Source organism: Anolis carolinensis, chromosome 6 (assembly GCF_035594765.1).
Source record: "Anolis carolinensis isolate JA03-04 chromosome 6, rAnoCar3.1.pri, whole genome shotgun sequence".
NCBI classification, from domain to species: domain Eukaryota; kingdom Metazoa; phylum Chordata; class Lepidosauria; order Squamata; family Dactyloidae; genus Anolis; species Anolis carolinensis.
In genome coordinates, this window is record NC_085846.1 from 77,306,480 (window position 1) to 77,330,540 (window position 24,061).

The following is a 24,061-nucleotide window of genomic DNA, read 5'->3' on the forward strand; positions in this document are numbered from 1 at the left end:
GTAGATAGATAAGCTGGGAGCCACAGCGAAGGCACCTTCCTGGGAGCAAGGTCTAATAATAATAATAATAATAATAATAATAATAATAATAATAATAATAAATCCCTTACAATATCCAAGATGGCTCACTGCTACAGAATCTTGGGAGCTTTAGTTTGGTATGGTACCATTATTGGCAGAGAAAGCTAAGCTGTAGGAGTTGAAATCCAATCATTTATCTTCCCTATAGAATCAATTTTATATGCATTTTTAGCTATGATTTATTTGCTATTTTATTGTGTTGTGTTTTTATTATTGTATAAGGCATTGAATATTTGCCTTTGCATTTGGAAGCTGCCCTGAATCCTTTTGTGGAGAGAGGGCAGGTTAGAAATAGATTAATAACAATTATTATTATTATTATTATTATTATTATTATTATTAAATATCTGGAGGACTAAAGTTTGCCCATGCCTGCTCTATACTGCACTTTCCAGAACTTTCCCATCACAATCTGCTTTTGAGCTGGATACATGATCAAGACATTATTTCCAGCTTACTGAAGCTGGCTGCATATGTTTTGTCTGAGGGTCAGAAATGGCCTTAAAGCCATCTTGTGCAGCTTCCAAAACCCAACACTTGAGAACATTTTGCACTATAGCCAAGGTCGTACTCAAAGGGCTTGGCAAATATACCCTTTTTTGAGATGGATCTAAATCAGGCATGGGCAAACCTTGGCCCTCCAGATGTTTTGGACTTCAACTCCCACAATTCCTAACAGCCAGTATTTGAGAACACAGAAATGCTGGACCACTCTAAAAGCCACCGTGTCAGACTACACAGAGAAGCCACTGAAATCCACAAGAAGCACATGGACAATTTCAACAGAAGCCAGGCTTTGAAGCTGCAAGGCTATACAATGCTAATCAAGGTGACCAATTGCAACATTCACACTTGCCTCCCACAGACAAGAGTTCTTTCTCCCACCCTGGACCTTCCACAGATATATAAACCCCACTTGCCTAGCTTCGTACAGACGTCAAAACCTCTGAGTATGTCTGCCACAGATGTGGGTGAAACGTCAGGAGAGAATGCTTCTGGCACATGGCCATAGAGCCCGGAAAACTCATAGCAACCCAGCCAGTAGGCTGTTGCTGAACAACCTATGAACTTTTAGCATTAAAGGAAAAAATGCCCAAGATTTTATCACTTAATACTGTTGGCATGTCTGGAGAAGAAGAATAGAATGCTTCTATACCAGGCAAGGGCAAACTTTGCCCATGTCTGGTGTTAGGATTTGTGGGAGTTGAAATTCAAAACAATCTGACAAAAAACTGGGAGCTGTAGTTTGGCATGGTACTGGCTCTCTTCTGCAGGGAAGGCTAGGGACTTTGTAAAACTACAGCTCACATGATTACATGGCACTGAATCTGTTGCAATTGAGCTGGTGCCATAATCCTTTCCGGGAGATCTCCTCTTAGATTATCTCTTAAAGGGATATCCTCTGGCTCTAAGGATTCCGTTTAGGAAGGCTTGCCTGGCTCTGGTATTCCCCTTTAAGCCTGGCTGGAAAGTCTGGAAAGAAGCAAAACCAAACACGCGCGGCTCCAAGGCAGGGCGAGGAGAAGGCCAAGCGCAGGCAGGCATGTCTCTTCTCTCTTCTCTTCCCTCCCTCCCTGCTTCTCTCTCTCTCTCTCTCAGAGAGAGAGAGAGAGAGAAGCAGGGAGGGGAGAGAGAGAAGGGAAGAGAGAGCAATGCGGAAGGCTTCTACTGAGCCGGTGGTCCCCGCGGGGAGGGGGGTCTCAATGGCATTTTTAAAATGCTAGCAGATCGATGGCCATGCCTCTCCCTCCCTCCCTCTTCCGCTCTGATTGGCTGAGAGGCATGCCAACATGGCTTCTCCTCTCAGAGGGGCTACAGCTACATCTGAAGACATCAGAAACAAACGAAAAAAAGGTACTTTTATTAGTCAAATTCGTAATATTTGTAAGGCAGTGAGCAGATGGTTCAAATGTCAATTCAAAAGTAATTACGAAACGAATTTTTAACGAATTTAACGAACTAACGAAAAATTTGCTCAAGCCTAAGATTTAGCCCACGGATGGGAATAATGTATGTCTTTAGATAGTGTTAGACTGCAACTTGCAGCCTTTTTCACTATTGGCTAGGTTGACAAGGGCTACTGAGAATTGCAGTTAACTTTCTGCATGATTCCAACTTCTGAATTAGGTTTATGGTATTTTCACTGTGTATTATATCAGGGAGGCTGTTTAAACAGGAGAGTATCATTCTGACCATAATACGCTGGAGTGGGGACACTAGGTCTGGACAAATCATGGTAAGAGAGCTATATAAAGAGCTGAATCTGTACCAGTTATTCAGGCACTAGCTATCCCAATGTACGTGATTAGTTGATTCTGTTCTTTATATAGCTCTCTCACCATGTCTGAAAAATGAAAAAGAGGGAAAAGTATTGAGAGCAATGTGTGGAATATGAAACGATGAAGCACTAATGGAGAAAAGGAGATGGAGGTGACAGTGACATTTCTCTTCCAGTTCAAGTAGTGGGAGAGTTTGGACTACTTTCAATGATTTTGGAGATGAAGGTGATGAAATAATTTTACTAAGTGCTTCATTAACTTTGGAAGTTTGCTTTCCTTTCCTCCTAGCCATCACAAGGGAAAATCAGATAATTATGACATCTCCGAAATCTGTTTTGAATATCATTTATTTATTATCTAATCTGTGAACAGTGGATGTTCCAGAAATGCAAACTGAATAAGAATAAAGAAAATACGTCATATAATTCACGTATAAAGGCAGGTATTTTTACTTAGGATCACAGTAACAAAAACCATTAACACTAACTGCAATATAACTATAGAAATATAAAATTAAAATTCATTTATATCACACTACCTTTGTTGTGGCAACTTGGCTAGATATTTCCTTTTATCATCCATTATGTATTTGGCTCAGATTCAAAATATAACTTTTATTCTGGCTGCAATACTATTAATTTTTTTCCTGGGAGCAAGTTTCATTAAACTGGAGAAATGTTCACTATAAATTCCTTCCTTGGTTTTTGTTTAAAATGTATGGTGTTGTCCTGAATTTATACAAATATTTTCTGGAAACCCAAACAATGTATGCTTTTTCCCAGATAGGCAAGTGAGGTTTTGCACATTTTGAATGTTTGCTCTATATTGTTTAGCTTATGGCGTCATTATGTTATCAGACCAATAAATCATTTTCTCCCAACATGTTTTGCTCTTTCTTGTAATATTAAGCATACCTTTTCAGCCAACCAGCTTTCATAAACTTGCACAAGAAGGGAGAAGTCTTTCTTTTGCCTAGAGAAGTACGGTTTGTATGAGAAGCAGTTTCTCTTGCTCAAACATTTGTCTCCTGCCCATCCAGTTAACAGCCCACTATAGACAGGTCCCTGTGAAGGACAAGGGGCTAATATTCAGCTTCTTCATCCCATCCAAAACAAGATGTACATATGAATAAGCTCAATTCATTGTCAAGCAATATTCCTCATTAGGGTGTTGTGTGGTTTGAGGACTGTATGGCCTGCATCTGTGGTCGGCATCTTCAGAGTAATTCCGGTCATGAAAGCCTTCAACAATACAATGTTCCTCGTTCCTCTCCTTTTATGATTTACTGAGTCAAAGACAGTTGATCTCAGGAGAGGGTTTTCCCTTGAGAAACAGCTGTCCTGGGTATACTTTTACGTTGGTCTACTCGTTGATCTCAATACTGAACATTTTTAAAGACAAATATGTTATGTTTTTCCATATTGTTGGTTACTAAACATTAATAATGTAACTTCAAAGTTTCCTGATAAGCAATTGCTGTTACTTTCTGCTTTAGTAAATACAGAACATAGTATGGGGAAGTAAATTATATGTACTTTGAAAAAGGTTTACTTGTGAATAGAATGTGAATAGTCTGCTTTCTTGATCTTCATTCTCTTAGATCCTCTGACAACATTGCAAATACTGCATACATTAGAATCATAGAATCATAGAGTTGGAAGAGACCTCATGGGCCATCCAGTCCAACCTCCTGCAAGAAGCAGTAAATCTCATTCAAAGCACCCCCAACAGATGGCCATCCAGCCTCTGCTTAAAAACCTCCAAAGAAGGAGTCTCCACCACAGTCCAGGGAGATAGTTCAACTGCCGAACAGCTCTCACAGTGAGGAAGTTCTTCCTGATGTTCAAGTGAAATCTCCTTTCCTGTAGTTTGAAGCCATTGTTCCACATCCTAGTCTGCAGAGCTGCAGCAAACAAACTTGCTCCCTCCTTCCTATGACTTCCCCTCACATATTTGTACATGGCTATCATGTCTCCTCTCAGCCTTCTCTTCTGCAGGCTAAACATACCCAACTCTTTGCCATTGGCTTTTTTCACCATTGCATCACATTGTAGGCTCATGTTTAACGTGTTGTCCGTGAGGACTCCAAGGTTTTTTTCACACGTACTGCTGTCGAGCCAGGCGTCCCCCATTCTGTATCTTTGCATTTCATTTTTTCTGCCTAAGTGAAGTATATTGCATTTGTCCCTGTTGAACTTCACTAATCTTTCAAAATCGTTTTGAATTCTGTTGCACTCCACTCATGACTTCTTTCCAAGATTGGTGAGCACCTTTTGGGTTCGTTCACTTAACCAATTACAGATCCACCTAACCGTAGTTTTGCCTAGCCCACATTTGACTAGCTTGTTTGCCAGAAGGTCGAAGGCCTTACTGAAATCCAGATAGGCTACATCCACAGCATTCCCTGCATCTACCCAGCTTGTAACTCTATCTCAAAAAGAGATCAGATTAGTCTGGCATGATTTGTTTTGGTAAATCAATGTTGACTATTAGCAATGACTGCATTTATTTCTAAGTGTTCGCAGACCACTTCCTTAACTATCTTTCCCATAATCTTGCCTGGTATCGATGTGAGGCTAACTGGACGGTAATTGTTTGGGTTGTCCTTTTTTCCCTTCTTGAAGATAGGGACCACATTTGCCCTCCTCCAATCGGCTGAGACTTCTCTCGTTCTCCAAGAACTCTCAAAAATGATTGCTAGTGGTTCCAAAATAACTTCTGCTAGTTCCTTCAATACTCTTGAGTGTAGTTGATCTGGCCCTAGAGACTTAAATTCATTTAGAGCAGCCAGGTATTCCTGGACAACTTCTTTCCCATTATAATTGTACAAATTCTAAAAATAGTCACTCCTGTGTCCAAACTAAGTAGAAGATAATCAGAGCCTATATTCTCAGGTCAATCCTGTACATTTATCAAGAACAGGCATATATGCAACTTCACAACATGAGAGGACTCTGAAGACATAACATACAAATTGTTTTGATGTATTTTCATTTCACTGTCTCTTTACTTACAGCCTTATGTAGCCTTTACATTTTTCCCCAGTTGCTTACATAGCTATTTCTTCCCCCTGCAAGTCACAAATCTGAGACCAACTGCCAGCTGCCTACTTCTGCCTAACTGCTGGCAGCAGTATTCTCTTTTAATTTGTGAACTTAATCAAATAAACCAAACCAAGGGATTTGAAAACTTCAGAGTTATTTATTTTTATTAGTTAAAAAATACAAATTAAAACCTATAGCAATCCACCCGTAAACCCATTAGAAAGGAATAACCAGATGGCAAATGGTCTCTTAGTTTATTGATATTAAATATTTTACTGGTTTTAAGCTGTCTGTTGATTAATGACATAGCACAAAACGTCTCCGGGTTTTTGATCATTGTCTAAAAGGGATGATGCCTTGATGCTAGAAGGCACTGTGTAAATATGACATCCCATCCCTTCACTAGTACCTGAAGATTGTCTTAATACACTCAGATTAATACATGTGTAACCTTTCAACTTATAAGCTTTCATGAACTAGTTTTTGTGCTCTCCGTGACAATTTATGTTTTATGTGTTTGTTTAATCAAGAGACAGAGAGAGCACTAAAAATAGTCTTGGCTGTTGGGATGAAGTTACTAAAACAAGCGCTGTGAAATATTCCACAATTGTTGCTTAAATACCAAGGTTTTTCATTCCTCAAATGTAACAATTAAATCCATTAGCTTGCTGATGTCATTGTCACTAAATTTAAACCAAGGAACATTTTGCCCATGCTTTTGCAAGCTGCATTCTGTTCCTCCTGCTTCTAAACCCTTTCAAGTATACATTAAATTATTAGTGAGGATGGATGAGAGAGGGGGGCCTTTCCACTCTATTACATTTCACAGAATGGTTTAACTCACTGTGGCTACATGAACCAAGAGCCATGCACATATTGAATGATAATTAAATTCTTCCTTTACATTTGAGTACTGTAGTGCTTAGTTTTAATGGCAGCTCATCTCTGTCTTACCCTGAAATCTGTTTGAGAAGCTGAAGTCTCAATTGACCTATAGTACAATGGTTAGGAGACCTTTCTCTGCAGCTGAAGAAGAGAAGCAATCCAAACATTCTTGAGTGCATATGCTTGCCTGCTAAATTACCCAAACTAACTTTTAAACATCTGGGCCTTTGAGAGTGAGTTTCCATTAAGAAATTCATTCTTTCCCCTTTTATATAGTAAGTTCTTTCCTAATGCGATGCTTTCATAACTACTGCACGAAAACAAAAACTGAATCTTCTCCAAATGTAGAAAGACAAATTTCGTTTGCAACTTATAAATCAGATTCCAAGACAAGTTAGAGGTGACTGCTATTAAATGTAAGCACTTGCCATATCATTTTTTGAAGTGAATTATTGACTTAAATTCAAATGTACTTTGTGATGTCCTCTACAGGATGATAAACTGATAATTTAATATATAGAAATCCAACAATCTGTTGCAAACAGAGTAGACCTTTTGAATCAATGAGAATTTGGTAAATCAATATAAGTTCAATTGATACAACATATTTTCCTTTTATTACTATTATTAATATTGAAATGTATTCAAAATTACAAAAGTTTAAAAAGAGAAAACTGAAATACAAAATAGAAAAATGAGAAGAAAAATGACTTCTGATTTTCCTTTTGGCAACTCTATATGCATATAATAATAATAATCACTTTATTTTTGTATCCCTTCTCCATCTCTCCGAAGGGACTTGGAGCTAGCATACATGAGGATGAGCCCAATGAAACATAATTAAAAACATAAATCAGTAAAATCAACAACATTATAACAACATAAAACAACATAATCAAACAATAAATAGCCTGAACAGTAATAAATACTGGAATTCGGAGGCTAGAAGCTTGTGAAATAGAACTTCCAGACAGGGCTTTTTGAAAAGTGCAGGGGCAATAATAAATTAGGGCTAGAAGGGCAATGTCAATTAAAACGCTAAACCTATAGAACAAGGGACAGTGATAAAGTGCAGGGGCTGATAGTAAATCATAGTTGGGGCCGAATATCTAGTCAACTGCTTAATCGAAGGCACAATGGAACATCCACATTTTAGGTCTTTATGAAAAGTGGACAGGGTGGGTACCAGTGTAATCTCCCAGGGGGAAGAGTTCCAGAGCCAGGGGGGCCACCACCGAGAAGGCCCTCTCCCTCTTCCCCACCAACCACGCTTGAGGCAGAGGTGGAAGCGAGAAAAGAGCCTCCCCAGCAGATCTTAGAGCCCGCGTGTTGATAGTGATACCTCCTATTCTAAAAAGGAAAACATATTATCTTCTTTCAATATCCTGATCTTCCAAATAATCAAAATGAAAAGTTACCAAATCCTTCTTTTTCACACAAAAAGTCTGTGAGTGGTTTCTAGTCTTTGTGAAATGTCACTAATGACTTGTTTCTAATTACATCAGTCAATTTATCAATTTTTGCTAAATCTATCAGTTCCAACAACCATTCCCACATAGTTGATAGTATTAAATTCATCTTTGTGCATACAATAGTCTTGCTGCCATGGTCATATACTTGGTTCTTTTCCAGCTATACATCCATTGGTTTTTTAAAGAAAGAGGCCTGGTTTTAATTCAAAGTTTTTTTATCCTCTGCATCAATATGTGTTTTTGAATCCATTGTTTTAGCCTTTTCACATGTCCACCACATATGATGAAATGTCTCTTCATGTTATTCACATTTCCTATATACATTAGATACATCATTATACATCTGAGACCATTTTTCTGGGGTCATAGATCAATGATGCATCATTTTGTAACAATGTACATTTCAACAACATATTTTCCCATTGTTCTATCTGTATGTTTTAATCAACATTCTTAACCCATTTTATTATACTCTCAAACCTTTTCTTCCATTCAAATTTTAGGAATTACATGTTCATCACCTGTATACAGCTGCATTTCAAATTCTGGCTTATTTTATTCAAAATCATAGTTCTTTCTGACATCATATCTAAATACTTAATTTTCTTATCAGTTTAAAGCCTGTTTTCTCCATCAGTTCAAGTTGACCTCCTATGTTAATATTTGTGTTAACATCTTTGGTTTTTGATCATTCTTAAAACCTGCCAATATACTATTTTAAAAAATTCCCATTAACATTTCCATGCCTTCAAAAGTATTTCCCAAAATTATCACTAAATCATTAACAAATGCCCTTGTACATTTCTTTTCAAGGCTTTATCCTTGTCTTTATCTCTATCCAGCATCTTGAGAACCAAAATAAATAAAAGGAGGGATGATAGAAATGTGACTGCAACTTTTCTTATTTTTAACATCTTTTCCTGATGAAGAAACCAGTAGTGCCTTCAAAGCTTGCACAATGTGTTTTTTACATTTTGTTTGGCTGATATTGACATGTGCATTTTGTATTTTGTTTAGTCTATAAACAAACTATGCATGCATTCGAATTATAAGAAATATAATTATAAGAAATGGCTAGAGATCGTAGGCCTTGTGTTCTCAAATACATGGAAGACACCAGATTGAAAAAAGAGACAGTTATATTATTATTATTATTATTATTATTATTATTATTATTATTATTATTATTATTATTATGTGGGACAGATGGCTGAAAAGAAGAAATAAGCATCCATCTTACAGGTCCTGATTGATGTGGTAGGGAATAGAATCCACTACAACCTATGCTTCTGATTTCTTAGTGCCATGCAGTGTTTTGGATATAAAGGCATTCTGTTCAATTAGTCATAGAAACTGGAAGGCTCTCTACAAAGGTGCTATACTCCTCTTCTGTCCTTAGTCCTTCAGATGTTTCAGATTACATCTGCCATAAATTCATTGTGACTAATAAGCATGTGGCATGGGAGTTGTAGTCCAGCACATCTGGAAAGCACAGTGTCAAGGAAGAGTGCCAAAGAGGCTGCAAGTTCTAAAGAGGACTGGATAAAGAGCCATCTGTTCCCTCTTTGAAACATATTTCTTCTTATTGCCAACAAGGAAAAAGTTCCAAAAACATAAGTTTGGGAAAAATTGCTCCTTGGAAAGCCAGAGGCATTTACACAATAGAAATAAAAATTTGGGATTATGTGCTTGTGACAACGGTCAGAGCAAATATACGAATGGCAGAAGTGAGGGTCTGTATGACAAATAGAACCAGAAAAGTAGAACATTGGGAATTTGAGGGCATTATAGAAGGAAAGCAGTGTACAAGTTGAGAGAAAATTACTTTAACAAGCTTCACTGCACTTGTTACACTGTTTATACAGCTGTTTGTAATCTGCAGCACATATAATTTGGGTTTGTCAGAAAGGCATCGAAAAAGTTGAAAAGTTCCAAAGCAGACAATACCTATAGTTATAAAGATCTTTGGGTTATGTTATGCAAAAAGGTGAGTAAAATAATTTATTCAATAGTTGAAACATATCCGTACTAGGATAATGAATATTGATCAGGTACAGAAATATATTGGATGATGTACAAAATTGACACATTCTGGAACAAAACATTATTTTTTAAAAATAATCTATCTAAACCTCTAAAAGACTTGATATAATTACTATTAAGAATTTATTAGACAATGCACATTATACTGTATATTACATTTTCTATTAATCGTAATTTTTTTTATCAACCAAGAATGAGCTACAAAGAGATGATAAAATATCCAGATTCAAGTCAGATGGTATTGGAAGTAACTGAGTTGGTCAATTCTATTTTAAATCTTAAATCTTGGCAACTCTAAAAAAATAATTCTAATCTCCAAACCAGACAGGGATCTGAAAGTGGCTGTATAGACCAAGAACATGTATGGACCAATTTGAAAGCCACTTTAAAAGCTTTTGAAAATTATTATCTATGTTGTAATATTTTGAGGGCACATCGAAATCGAAAAATTAAATGAATACAATTGGTCCATATCCACAGATTCTATAACCACAGATTCAATCACCCACAGGTTTAAAACATTCAGAAAAAAAATCAAAGAAATCAAACCTTAATTGTTTTCCATTTTATATAAGGAATACTATTTTACTACACTATAGTATATAATGGAATGAACATTCACATAATTTGGTTTTCACTGTAAATTATGATCTTGAATTTGAACATGAAAGCTAATTCTAGAGGATTACTCTCTAGTGTAATAAATATTCTAGTAAATGCAATCAGCCCTCCACAATCAATGTAGTTGGGGCACAGGACCCAGTGAAAGTGGAAAACCCCAAATAAAAAAATACTATTTATTTGATTGCAACAACACTTCTCTTACTGTCTCCAGGTTCTCCAATGTGACTTTATGGTCAACTTCCACTGGAGGACCTAGAGATTCCTAGGGAAAATGTATTAATCAAATCCTCAATCACATCAATAAAAGTTAATATGGAAGCCCAACTATATATAATATATAAAATTCTTGGTTATCATAATTCCAAGTTCTCCTGCAAAGAAAATTCATTCTTCTGTAAACTTCCATTCATTTTTTAGTTCAAGAATTAGAATGCCAAAGAACAACATTTTAGTAAGTTTCCTTCACAACAATCCAACATATGGTGTCAAATAAAACAAGAACCAAGCAATATTTTTGTTTCATAGTTTCAGATTCACCCATTTTTAAATCTCATTTTTATGCAATAGCTATTCATTAAAAAAGGCCTTCATTAACTAAATCTGAATCACTGTTTTTACAAAACAGCTCTGGTGTTGATGGATTAACATCAAAAATGTATTCTGTCTTGATGGACAATAGTTGTGGTAACATAAGTGGGCTCAAAACTAGTCTTGGGAAAGACCCAGGGCTGGTAAATGGTACTCATTTGGAAACTCAATTTCAGGTAAAACACACAAATATTGTTTTAAAATGATTTATCAATGGTATTCTATTGAACCATAGCTACATAAGTAAGCATATGCCTTCCAAACATTGGAGTAACCACAATGATGTTGGACTTTTCTTTACTTGTGTTGGCTCTGTTCTAACATCCAAAGATTTTATTGGATGTTTTCAATGAAATGAGAAGTTCAGCTTTCATGTGATTCACTGTGAGTTTATTTTATAATCTCCATGAGCCCTTTTACCATTTAGAGCTATCCCATCAAAGGAGTATTTTATCTGCTCTTCAGTTTATTCTTAATACAACAGCTAGAAACACACACACACACTTTTGAATTTTGTTCACAAATGCTGGTAATAACAACATAAATTAACACAACCATGAGCACATTCTTATATTGTACTTAAACATGAGCTCATTAGGGATAAGACATTGAGAACTGAGTTCAGGACCAGGTTACACACATTGTGCATTAAATAAAAAGTCCCTGGCATTTTGGGATGTTTTTCTAAACCAATATATTACTAAAAAAATTAATGAAATATTCCTCTTTCCCATATTTTTAATTAAAAATGCATTTTTAAAATTACCCTGCATGATGATATGTCATTTTTACCCTAATCAATTGGAGCTGGATATCATAGTGGGTAGATTTGTTTCCACCTAAGCTCTTGTTTTTCAAAGGTTAAATTATTATATTTTATTATTGCCCTCTTATTATTTACCAGCTTCTTATTTTTGAAGCTGTGTGTGGAGTCTTGCATCTCAATTCCAGATAAACTCATAAAGAGGAGGTCTCAACATGAGATTTGAAAAGAGGAACTCGCATCTGTGGCTCATTAGAAAATTGAAGGGCAGAGTTGACATCTGGGATCCATTAGTGACAAAATGGAAGATAAGGAGTGTCTTCTCCACTTACATCTTAAAACATTATTGGCTTAACATGTACATTTTGTTTAATAAAAGCTCTGCGATATATCATCATGAATGGCTAGTTATCTTAATATATGAATGTTGTCTCAATCCAGTTTATCCTTTAATTGTGATGCTTTAAAACCATAGAACACACAGTATATATAAAATGAGCATTTGTGTGTTGCTGAAGATACATGTTCAGTGTTACCTAATAATCTGACATGCTGCCACCAGAATGTGAGTGTATATTATTGTTGTTTTAAACTGCTTATTTTATGATGTTTTATACTTATTACCAATGTATTTGGATTGTTGTTTTACATGATTTTAAAATGTTGTTTGGATCCCGTGAGGGAGAAAAATGGGATATAAATAAAGAATTATTATTATTGTTGTTGTTATTATTATTATTATTATTATTATTATTATTATTATTATTATTATTATTGTATGACACAGCATAGATATGCTGGATTTCGTTTCACATAATCACAAGTCGAACACTTCCCAAGTGTCTAGGACTGTGTGATGTATTTTCGGATGATGTGCGCAGATCCCAGTAGGGTGGCCTTTTGCAGTTGGCAGATCATAATTTTGTCAATGTCTATTGTTTCCAAATGCTGGCTGAGATCTTTTGGCACGGCACCCAGTGTGCCGATCACCACCGGGACCACCTACACTGGTTTCTGCCAGAGTCTTTGAAGGTCAATCTTGAGGTCCTGATAGCGGCTGAGTTTTTCCTGTTGTTTTTCGTTGGTTGTTGTTGTTGTTGTTGTTGTTAGCTACAAAAAGAGGGAGGCAGAAGAGAGAGTATGGCTCCTACTATCACTATGTTGAATTATCCATTCATTTATTATGAAATTACAAATAGTATTCATAATACTGATATTCTTTGTGAGTTCATTTCATCAATTAAAACCAAACATGCTACTGAAAAACAATCTTGTATGTAGATTACATATTGTAATAGCTTTAAAAAAAACCCTTAGGACTTCATCCCACAGGTTTAGGGTACTGTTTCCATGTGTTTTGAAACATTCCCCCCACTCATGGGATGAAGTCCTTTGTAAATGAAACCATAAAACTCTGGTGTCTATGGTTCTACTACACAGCAGTGTTAAATCATGAGATGTGAATTTATGGAGTGGGTTAGAAAAAGACAGTGATGCCCCTATCTATAGGAAATCCAACTACATGGCTCCACTGACAGGAGAGTTTTACTGCCACAGTGGACTTTATGACACCTCAGAGAGTCCTGTCAGTATATAGCTGTATTGACGCTTCTGTTCCCTTTGGTGGTGGACTAAAGGATGTCATTTTAGTATTACAGGCACAGGTAGAGATTGCCATGGATTTATCATATCCAAATTCCATCCATTGTCTAGGAGCAGGACTGAGCTAAGTCCTTGCACTACAGTAACCAGAAGAAGCCATAAGTATTTACCTTTTTATAGTAAAAATAGAAAATAATAATTAAACAACTGCCCTATTGAAAGGTTGTGCCTACAACCTTTCAACATGAGCCTACAACATGAGCCAATCTTTATTTTGTTCATTGCAGCTTTCTATAGCCATGTTTAGTATTGTTTCTATACTTGAGCTATTTTTCTTTTACAATTTAGTATTTAGCAATTTCCATCTTGTCAGAATGTTTTCTCTTTTATAAGAGGCAATTTAATAGCAGTGGTATTGTTCTGAGATACACATGGAGAGAAGGCATATGAATATATACCTCACATGATGTGTGTGCTTGTATTAAGAAGGAGCTGTGGGAATTTTATATGACTTATTCTGATGTGCCATTTATTGCCAAATCACTAGTAATACATTGCATTAAGGAAGCTTCTGAAAAAACAAAACAAATTGCACTGCCCTGAAAAAGTGAGGCTGAACAAAACTAGCCAGGAACAATATTTCAAAAAATATTGGTATTTTATTCTTTAACATCTTTTTCTTGAACTGTAACTATACTTTGCATGACTCTAAAAATATTGTCCCTGACATTTTGCTGTTGTGAATATTTTTAAGCAAATATAGTAATCCTTCCATTGGGAGACAGAAATAGCAAGGCCAATATAAAGTTGACGTGCACCTTGAGAGCACTGGATTCATCTATGAAATGTTTTGATGCTGTGAAATTTAACTCAAAATTTATTGCCCTGAATGTGAGATAAAATTTAGAATCTTATTTTAATAGGATTATATGACTCATTGGTAAAGCATCTGGCCTTGGATTTGCATGAGTACTGGGTGTGTTGCTATTTTTCTCATGAATTTAATGGGTTCTCATAACGGTTTCAAAATTGTTGCAATTGACTTACTATTTTGAATAGGAGATCATAAACATGTCATAAATCACAGTCCTAAAGGTACTGAAACACTACACCTTCTTTCACTTAAATAATCTCTGTGTATGTGTCTCTCTCCACACACACACAACTTTTCCGTATCTACTTATTTTAATACAGTTGTATAATGACTGAGAGTGGTGAAAGTTGTAACAATGAACTATAACCCGCAAACTTATATAACCTAAATATATAGTATATAGAATTTGATTAATAGGAATTAAAAGGAAAAGGGGCAATATGTAGACACAGAAGTCAAAGCTATTCTATTTTCCTAGAAGACACTCTACTTTGCATTTCCTTCAAGCTTTTGCCAAGTTTGAAGGAAATGCAAGACTGACATTCAGGTTAAATGGACTGAGAACTGTGAAGATTTGACAGGTGATTTAACAGCAGCTGCTGATACTAGTTATACAGGCTATTCCAAATAAAAAATGTTGGTCATAAAACAATAGCTATGAATGATACTGAACTGTCAGAAAACGGAAGAAGGAAGTTTCAGAAAACAACTGACTATGTGTTCACTGGAGGAAAACAGAAATACAGCAAATTTGGTTCAGTAGTCCCTGCATGTTTTTGACTGTCAAACTTTCTTCAGAAATTCATCTATAAAAAGGCTATATTAACCTTCAAAACTAGGGCAAATCCAAACAAATATAAGGGTTTCTAAATATAATTGAGCTAAACCTAATGGTTAGTTCTAACCAGAGTGCACACCCATTGAGTTAGTGGAACATGCTATTACACTTTTGTAAGTCATATTGATTTTATCTGATTGGAAATAACAATTGAATGTTGTCTGTTTATGTCAAAGGAAAAATTTAAATATACATTCCACTCTTAAACTAAAATCAAATACTAAATTTAGGATGGATAATGTCCTTAGTGTGCCATAGATATAAAATGTAATCATTTCAGTTATGTAAGTTTAGAAATGTCTGTTATTTAATTTATTATTAATTTTATATTTACCCCTTTTGTTAATTAAATATATCACCTTTCAAATTTGACATGGAAATTAAGCTTCCCTCACCACTTATTCTTCTAAGGCATCAATTATAAGATTACACACTGAGAAAAAAGACATAACAGTGGTCTACAAATTGGAAAGTCTTATTATACATGGCAATCTTCAAGAAAAGGGATACCAGGAATTTAGTAACCATTGAGTTACTGCATTAATTGCCAATGGAAACAAAGTGATGTTCATTTTTTAAAAAAAAAGAATTTACTGTTTATGGAGAGAGAACTACTAAATGTCCAATAATGGTTTAGAAAAGAAAGAAGTATTGGAGATTGTACCACACACATATGCTAGTTAGTGGGGTGCACCAAAGAATTTCAGAAGAAAATCAGCCTGTGATTTATAGATGATCAGCCTGTATGTTATAGACAATAGGTATTTATATATAATACCAAAATCTTTGATTGTATAGAACATGAAAAATTTAAAATGCTCATAAAGAATATATGATTGTCCTGATGTATAACTTGTACTCTGGATAAGAGTCCAATGTGAGGTTAGAATGTGGAGAAATAATGCTTTCCACTTGGCTAGAGGGTCAGATAATCCACAATTTAAGATACCCAGATGACACCATACTACTAGCAGAAATCGAAAAAGACTTGGAATGACTGTTGAGGAAAGTCAAGCAAGAAAGAACAAAATAAGGTTTACAGTTAAAAGAGTCTCTAGTACATATGTGTATTCATTGTCCTATGGTTCTCCAATTTTCAAAGGATATACTTTCCTGGTAACAAGACATTCTGTTTCTCTACTTTTGTCAACTCAGTTTTCAACGTCCTACTTTTTTGACTGATCCATTGGGGGGGGGGGTGCACAATATCGTTTTGGTATACTAGATTTGGGAGATAATGGCACCAAATTGTTGAAAATGAGTCTGGCGGAGGCAACTGAAGCCTTAGCCGATATGGATCACGGCAGCCAGATCTTTTCAGCTAATAGGGCTAGGCCCCATGTAAGCCGCCCCAAGTCCCTTCGGGGAGATGGGGCGGGGTATAAAAATAAAGTTGTTGTTATTATTATTATTATTATTATTATTATTATTATTATTATTATTATTATTATAGGGGCTAATGGGGCTGAGCAGCACTCTACCTGAGGCGGAGGTGGTGTGTGGGCAGCCTCACAAATCAGATAAGCTGCAGTTCCTCCTCTTCTTTCTTTCCTTGCAGCCTCCTCCATCTCTTCCCAAAACTCCCCCCATGTCCACTTGAGACAAATAGGAACTCACTTTTCCAGCAGCACTTTGCATGACACAGGCATTGAAGGAGCCTCTGACTTCCCTCTCAAGGTGGAGATTTTTCTCTGTGTGTTTTTCACTTTCTTTCTCAGCCAATCAGAGGCCAGGTTGACTGTGGCCATTCTCCTCCTCTCTAGTGCCATGTACCTGGGACTTCAATTCCCAGAACCCCCTCTTTTGTGTGTTTTTTTTAAAAAAATCTATGTGTATTGTGTATTGGTTTGATTTAGTTGTTGCAGGTTAGTCTTCTATATTAAGAAAAAAACTGTATTTGATTAAGTTTTCTCTTTGTATATGTATTTGTATCATTGTATGTTTTTTCTTTAATTATTAATAATAATGGAAGAAAAAGACAAATAAATGGGCTCTAGAGCAAATTAAGTCTGACTTAATAATCTTGACTTCTCCCTAGAAGTCAAGATGATTAAACTGAGACTATCATACTAAGGACATATTGTGAGAAGACATATTTCACCCGGAAAGAGAATAATGCTTGGCACAGTAGAAGACAGTAAGTAAAGAGGAAGAATGCATTCCAAATGGATAGACCCAATTTAGGAAATCACAGCCCTGAATCTGTAAAATCTGAAACTGTGAACCCTGAATCTGAGCAGGGTTCTTGATGATAGGGTGACTCGGAGGTCTCTCATTTATGGGATCACTGTAAGTTGAAATTGTCTAGACAGCAGTTACAGTAGAGTCTCGCTTATCCAACCTTTGCTCATCCAATGTTCTGTATTATCCAATGCAGTCTGCCTCCCACCTAGATCCACAGCTGTTTCTCTAGACAGCAATGTGCAGCGGGCCAACATGCCCAACAACAACACAAGTGCAACGATGCTCCCAAACAAGTAGCAGACTTGTAAAACATGATGTTTTGGTCCTTAATTTGTAAAATCATAATGTAATTTGACGTTTAATAGGCATTTCCTTAATCCCTCCTTATTCTCCAACATTTTTGCTTATCCAACATTCTGCCGGTCTGCTTATGTTGGATAAGCGAGACTCTACTGTAGCAATAATTCATTGACCTTTTCCTGGATTGATTAATAAGTTAGGTTTTCTCCTTCCAGACTTGGTTTTTTAAATTATTTCCATTGTATTGTATTATTATACAAAATAGCCCAGACAAAAATCATCAATCACTAACAGGTTTCCTTTGAAAAACAAATAAATGACCTGTTAATTCATCTTTTGTGTTCCTAAGTTTGTACTAGTGGATTGTTCTTCAACATTCGGCAATAGGGCTTTCACTAGTTGTTCTTCATGATAGCAATTGCCCTTAAACTAAAGCACAGAAATCAGTGAAGTGGTTTGGGAATTATTTTCAGCAAAGGAGCTAAAATATTATTTGTATCAGGCAGGTGACCTATTTCTTGCTCAATTCAGGAACAATTTATACACTGGATTTTTTTTTAAAAAAACAACTTTCTAATTTGCAAACTCTTTTACCCTGATGCAGAGATAGTCACAAAAATGTTTCGGGTTGGTACACTAATGAACACTAATGGTTCATGTTATCTGACTTTTTAATTCTGCCCTTCTGCCTGCTTGACATTTGAAGCAGCTGCTAGAGTATCAGATCCACAGTTTGAGAACTGATGCCAAATATGGATATCTTCCAGTTCATTCATAATTACCGATGAAGAACACAGCAAAATAAAAAAAAAAATCAAGAGTCTCTGGAGAGGTGCATTGATCAGTTAGTGAAACTTTGATTAAAGATCAGACATAATGTTAGCATCTCTGAAGTGTGCATGCCAAACAATTTTACATCAATGCCCTTGCCTCAACAAAATGACAGCTAAAGGGAAAGCTGAGATCATAAGCCAGTCTAAGAGAGAGATGGTGTCTGACAGTACTTTACAGAAGTAAAGTTGTTTATTGTGAATGGAATATGAAGAAAATATATTAAGCATATAATCAAGGAATGCTGTATTACCCTATATGCCATATTTACTCGAGTCTAATGCTCACCTTTTTTTGACTAAATTACATTACCAAAATTGAAGTGTATCTTTGATTCAATGGTGAATTAGAATAATATATGTAAACCTGCCTTCTTCCCTCCATCAGGCAGAAGCCGCCCCCCTCTGACAGGCTGAGGCGAGTTTACCAGCGTCAACCTGACAGAGGGATACAACTTTCCAACTGGCCTCCTTCACGAGGTCTTCAAAACCAAGGGCAAGGCAGGCAGCAGAATATCCAACAAACAAGGGGAAGCCACACTTCTCTGTCAGTCTGAGGCTGGCTTCCCAACTGGCCTCATAAAGGTTTTGAAGGCCATGTGGTCAGTTGGGAACCACGTGAGGATGGCAAAGGGGCACAAGGGAAAGCAAGGTAGGCAATGGACCAGCAGGGGGAAGTCATGCAACTTCGCCAACTTTGCATGGTTCCAAACTTGGATGTATTACATTCGATAACAAATTCTTTTTTGTAATGTGCACCTTCAAAATTGAGCTGCACATTACATTCAATGGGACTTTATACTCAAGTAAATATTCTACTCATGTATAAATTGATGTCATGTTTTGGGGGCCAAATTTCATTTGACCCATATATAAGTTGAGGGCATTCCACAGAGAGGGGGAAATACCAATGCTGACTTGAATTCCAGCTGCCCCTGGCCCAGCATTTACAAACCCATATATTTAAAAACATCCAGAAGCAGCCCCATGGCCAAAGAGTAGAGGGGATGGATGCTTTTTTCTTGAGATGGACTAAGTTCTACTGAAAGAAGGGGAGGCTTCAAATGCAAAAAGGCTATCTAGACTGACCCCCCCCATTAACTGTACATAAAATATTAATCCCTCTAAGTAAAAAGGGCTTAATTAGGGGTAAACAATGAGGGTCTTCATGGGGTATGACAAGGGAGAATACACAAATTGAGAGGAGTAACATCCCTGCAGCAGCAATAACTTAAATGTGTTTTGAGCTGCATGGTGTGCATACTAAGCTAGTGACAAGAAGCTGTAGATGACAGATAACAGGAACAAATGAGGCATTCTTAACTGCCACCAGCATGGCCTTACTCTAGCCAGAGAAGCCAAGCATAATTTTCAAATGTTCCTGCAAAAACTTCAACTTATCTTGGGGTTCTTTGCATGGAATGGTTAGAAGCTTAATGGCTCATTTAAAAACCATTCCATAATTATCATTTTATTCATACCTAGAATAATTTGCAAAATATTTTAAATGAGAGAGAATTCATGGTGGAATGTATATAAATAGAAAAATATAGCCTTTGATTTCTAAAAGATGTGAGCATGATCCAGCACCAGCTTCCCAGTTATACGTAATTGATAGCTTAAATCTAATTCTTAGACACAAGTACATTGATTGATGACCTGATGACTAGCAAGTCATCATTTTGCAAACCCACTAATTTACTAGATGCACTCTATTAGGAATTAGCTATTAGATTTCAGCTACTGCAACTTTTGTACTGATAAATGCTGCAACATTATCCTGTGAAAGCATGTATAGTGTAATTGTGTGTGTGGGGGGGGGGGGCATACTGTTGGTTTTTGTAATTTTGTAATTGTATGAGTAAACAATGGCATCTATTATTTGCAATCTTTTATATTGTGTGAAGCTGAACACTGGCTTTTTTTACAATATGTAATGTCAACAAGAACAAAACAGAATGAATGAAAGGTGAAAGCTAGTAATAGTCTCACAGCTGAAGAAGTGTTCACTGGCCACCAAGCAATGGGAATTGTGCAAAAAGCAAGATTTAATGGTTAGTGGTTTTCCTTCAGTTAGGGTTGTTTTTGTTCAGTGTCCCTCAGAGATGCCTCCAGTATAACTTATGATCAAACATTACAGTGTTCCTTTAGCACATAATGAATAGCCAAGTTGACAGCCTGGTCACAACACTTTATGTGTGCCTACAGCAAAGGAACTGAATCTTTCACTTTGGAAGTGTTAAAAACACCTTTCTTGAAATTAAATTTCATCAATCTTACCTTTTAAAAAGCAAACTTTTCAACTGGCTTGAAACAGCAAAAGCAGATATAAAAATTCACTGCCTCTCATTGAAAGTATTGTGGTTGTATTCTATTAAAATTATGATCTGAAAAGATGTATTTTACAAAGAGTAGACTGTGGTGTATGCTTATTCTTGCAGCTTTCTTTATTCTGCTCATATTTGAACATGTTCACTTTGCATTTAATCCATTTTTATAAATCAATATGAGAAAATTATATAATTTCCCTTTTAATTAGAATAAGTTATAAAATGATAACTGAAGTCCTACATGTGGTATGTTAAATTTTGCTAATTTGTAACATACTATGGATAAAAAAGACAGTTGAAGCTAGTGATTTTTCTTGATTTGAATTTTCAATCCCCTGTATACTTCCTTGAAGAAAAACAATGAAATACAGTTTCTGATTAAAACATGCATAGGATTGTATTTTGCTTTGCATAGTTCTTTAAAAGCCATGCCAATTGCCCACCCCCAAACTGTGAAATGTAGAAAGGAATAAAACTTGTGTTTAGATATGGGTTTAAGCTCTAAGTTAATCCAATTTGCAAAGTGGAAAAAATATCTATGACAACATCAAACATTATAGTCCTAGAGAGCATTGTATAAGGAAATTTGAAAACAAAACATCTCAGTGTGAAGGAAATCACAACCGTCAGAGCCAAGCCCCCCCCAGTTGGATGCACAGATGGGAAGTCCTACCCCATGGACCGCTATTGTAATGGTCCACCTGTAAGTTTCCTTACTCAAGGACATATCCAGGAAGAAAAGTCTTTTCACTAGCTGAGTGTAAGGAAACTCTCTTTGGTGGACATGTTTTTTTTAACACAATACCTTAAAGGTGGGCATCAAAAAGTTAAAATTTCCATCGGCTCCTTGGACTGCACTTTGCAATCTATTTTGAACTAAAAGTCAAGTTGAGTAAATTCAGGAAGATGAGTGCTGCAGAAAAGTCCAGAGTGAAACAACACACAAAGATGAATTTCTTCTTGTTGAAAATATTCCATATATGAGAGATACCCTTCATTAGCTGACTCCCTTTAAGGTGGGAAAAGCAGCCAATTGTTTTCATGTCCAAGCCCTTGGAGAGGAGGAGGTGTGAAAAGCACCCATTTGGAGGGGAAGGATAGGGATTGTGATTTTTGTTGAGTATTCAAGTATTAAAACAACAGAGCGAACCTGCATTCTTGTTTTGAGGCATGTAGGGGATGGGAGGCAAGGTACTTGAGTGAAAGAACACCCGTGTGCTTTAACTCCTCATGCATCATGGAACCTTTATTTTAGAAAGCCTACAGACAGGGGTTTAGGTGTATAGGCTTTCCCATGCAAACACTCTTAGCTGAGATATAAAAGTTGGGGTATGGTTGGCAGAGTTGCATGACCTTAGAGGTGGAATCAGTGATGTTCTGTGACCCCATTCTATGTATTACGCCCCTTAATACAATGCACATATGAAGATGGCTTAGGTTCAGTCCAAATCATTACTTCCTACAAGCTTCTCACTTTGGATTCCTTTCTGTTGACAAAATTCAGCCAAGATGAATGGATGCAACATTTGATATGATTGCTATAGATTATAAAAGATTACCAAGATTAAAAATTCAATTTCTCCTTGTGAGTTCATTGTACCTGTGGGCACTAATAAGTGAATCAACCAAACTGAGGTATAGCTTTGCCAGAAAGGAAGGAAAAACTGCTGTACGCATTTGCAAAACCACATTGTTCATAACTGGTAATAGTGACACTGGTTATATGTGGAGGCATTGATTTTAGTATTGCTTCTTATTATATCATCGTAACTAGAGTTGGAATCATGGTCTTGGTACCTATTACAACTTGAACAATATATACTCATACCTTTCTTCGGGTGGAAAGTTATTATTGACAAATTTGAATTAACTCTATCGCTCTTTTCAGTTTCCATGAATGAAACCCATTTATTTTCTCATCTATTGAGAATGGAATGGTATTTCGATTATTGTATTCTGTGCCTTCCTTCCTTTCTCCCCAAATCCTATCTCATGCTCTTTGTATGAGCACACTTACAATTTCTAGCTTGTCATTGTCTCAACTGCAAATCATATTTCTGGAGAGTTATGCATTCTGCAGTGCTGGTCAATACACACAGCTATAACAAAAGCATTCAAGAAGGGTGGGAAGTATCATTTTCATTACTTAGGTTGTCTATTCAGAAATTCACCCAAATGGCCCCTTTCTCTTTTTATGACTGCTTGTTCTTTATCTGTTTTTTAGAAGGCTACATGGAGTATGATTTGGCTAAGACAGGGATGAGATATTAAGGTCTCAATTTTTACCTGGTTCATAATTTTAATAATTCTATAAGAATCTATTAAAGTCTCTTTCTGTATCCTATGTAAACAGGGGAAATATAATGAACATTTATCCTAGAAATTCACTTATTTGCTAGTTTAGGTCCACTATTGAAGCTTTTAAGGTAAAGGTAAAGCTTTCCCCTTGACATTAAGTCTAGTCATGTCTGACTGTTGTGGGTAGTGCTCATCTCCATTTCTATCCCGAAGAGCCGGCGTTGTTTGTAGACACCTCCAAGGTCACGTGGCCGGCATGACTGCATTGAGCACCATTACCTTTTAGCTGCATGTAAACCTTGGACTTGTCTGTTGTACCTACACAAGTTCCTCAATTAGCACATTGATGTCTAGTAAAAATGCCGTATTAGATAAGAATACATTGCATATACCTCCAGTGTGGAAAAATACAGTTCTTATTAGACATGTGTTCACAGTGCAGCCCTCTAAAAGGTTGTAGAGATGTGATCCTAGAGCAGTGGTTCTCAACCTATGGTGCCCAGATGTTTTTAGCCTTCAACTCCCAGAAATCCTAACAGTTGGTAAACTGGCTGGGATTTCTGGGAGTTGTAGGCCAAAAACATCTGGGGACCCCAGGTTAAAAACCACTATCCTAGAGGGACAGCTATTTCCTGGAGCCCCTGATGGTGCAATGGGTTGAACCCTTGTAAGGACTGTTGACTTGAAGGTTGGGTTGCTGACCTGAAGGTTGCCAGCTCCCCATGTGGGGACACGAGAGAAGCCTCCCACAAGGATTATAAAAACATCAAATACATCTGAGTGTCCCCTGGGCAATGTCCTTGCAGACGGCCAATTCTCTCAAACCAGAAGCAACTTACAGTTTCTCAAGTCGTTCCTGACATGCCAAAAAAAAAAGCTATTTCCTATCCTCTGGAGGGAAGAATGGGAGTGGCTTATATGTGCAATTCCTTCTTTGCCATGTAACTTGCTCTCTGCCATTTTTAAAGACCTTGCCATGATTCTCTGCATATGCAATCTATCGCCATCCTTGTTGGGTGAACATCT

The 24,061-nt window shown here is 36.5% G+C and overlaps 2 protein-coding genes across 9 annotated transcripts in view; both read left to right on the forward strand.

Annotated features, from left to right (window-relative positions):
- znf385d (zinc finger protein 385D) overlaps positions 1-24,061 on the forward strand; it is a 506,886-nt gene that overhangs the window by 458,497 nt on the left and 24,328 nt on the right. The window lies entirely within an intron of this gene.
- Positions 1-24,061, forward strand: part of LOC134299980 (uncharacterized) — a 101,396-nt gene that overhangs the window by 66,829 nt on the left and 10,506 nt on the right. Inside the window, exon 2 of the mRNA XM_062984386.1 lies at positions 1-24,061. This exon is cut by the window's right edge and continues 10,506 nt beyond it. The gene's annotated coding sequence lies outside the window, so the exon portion shown is untranslated.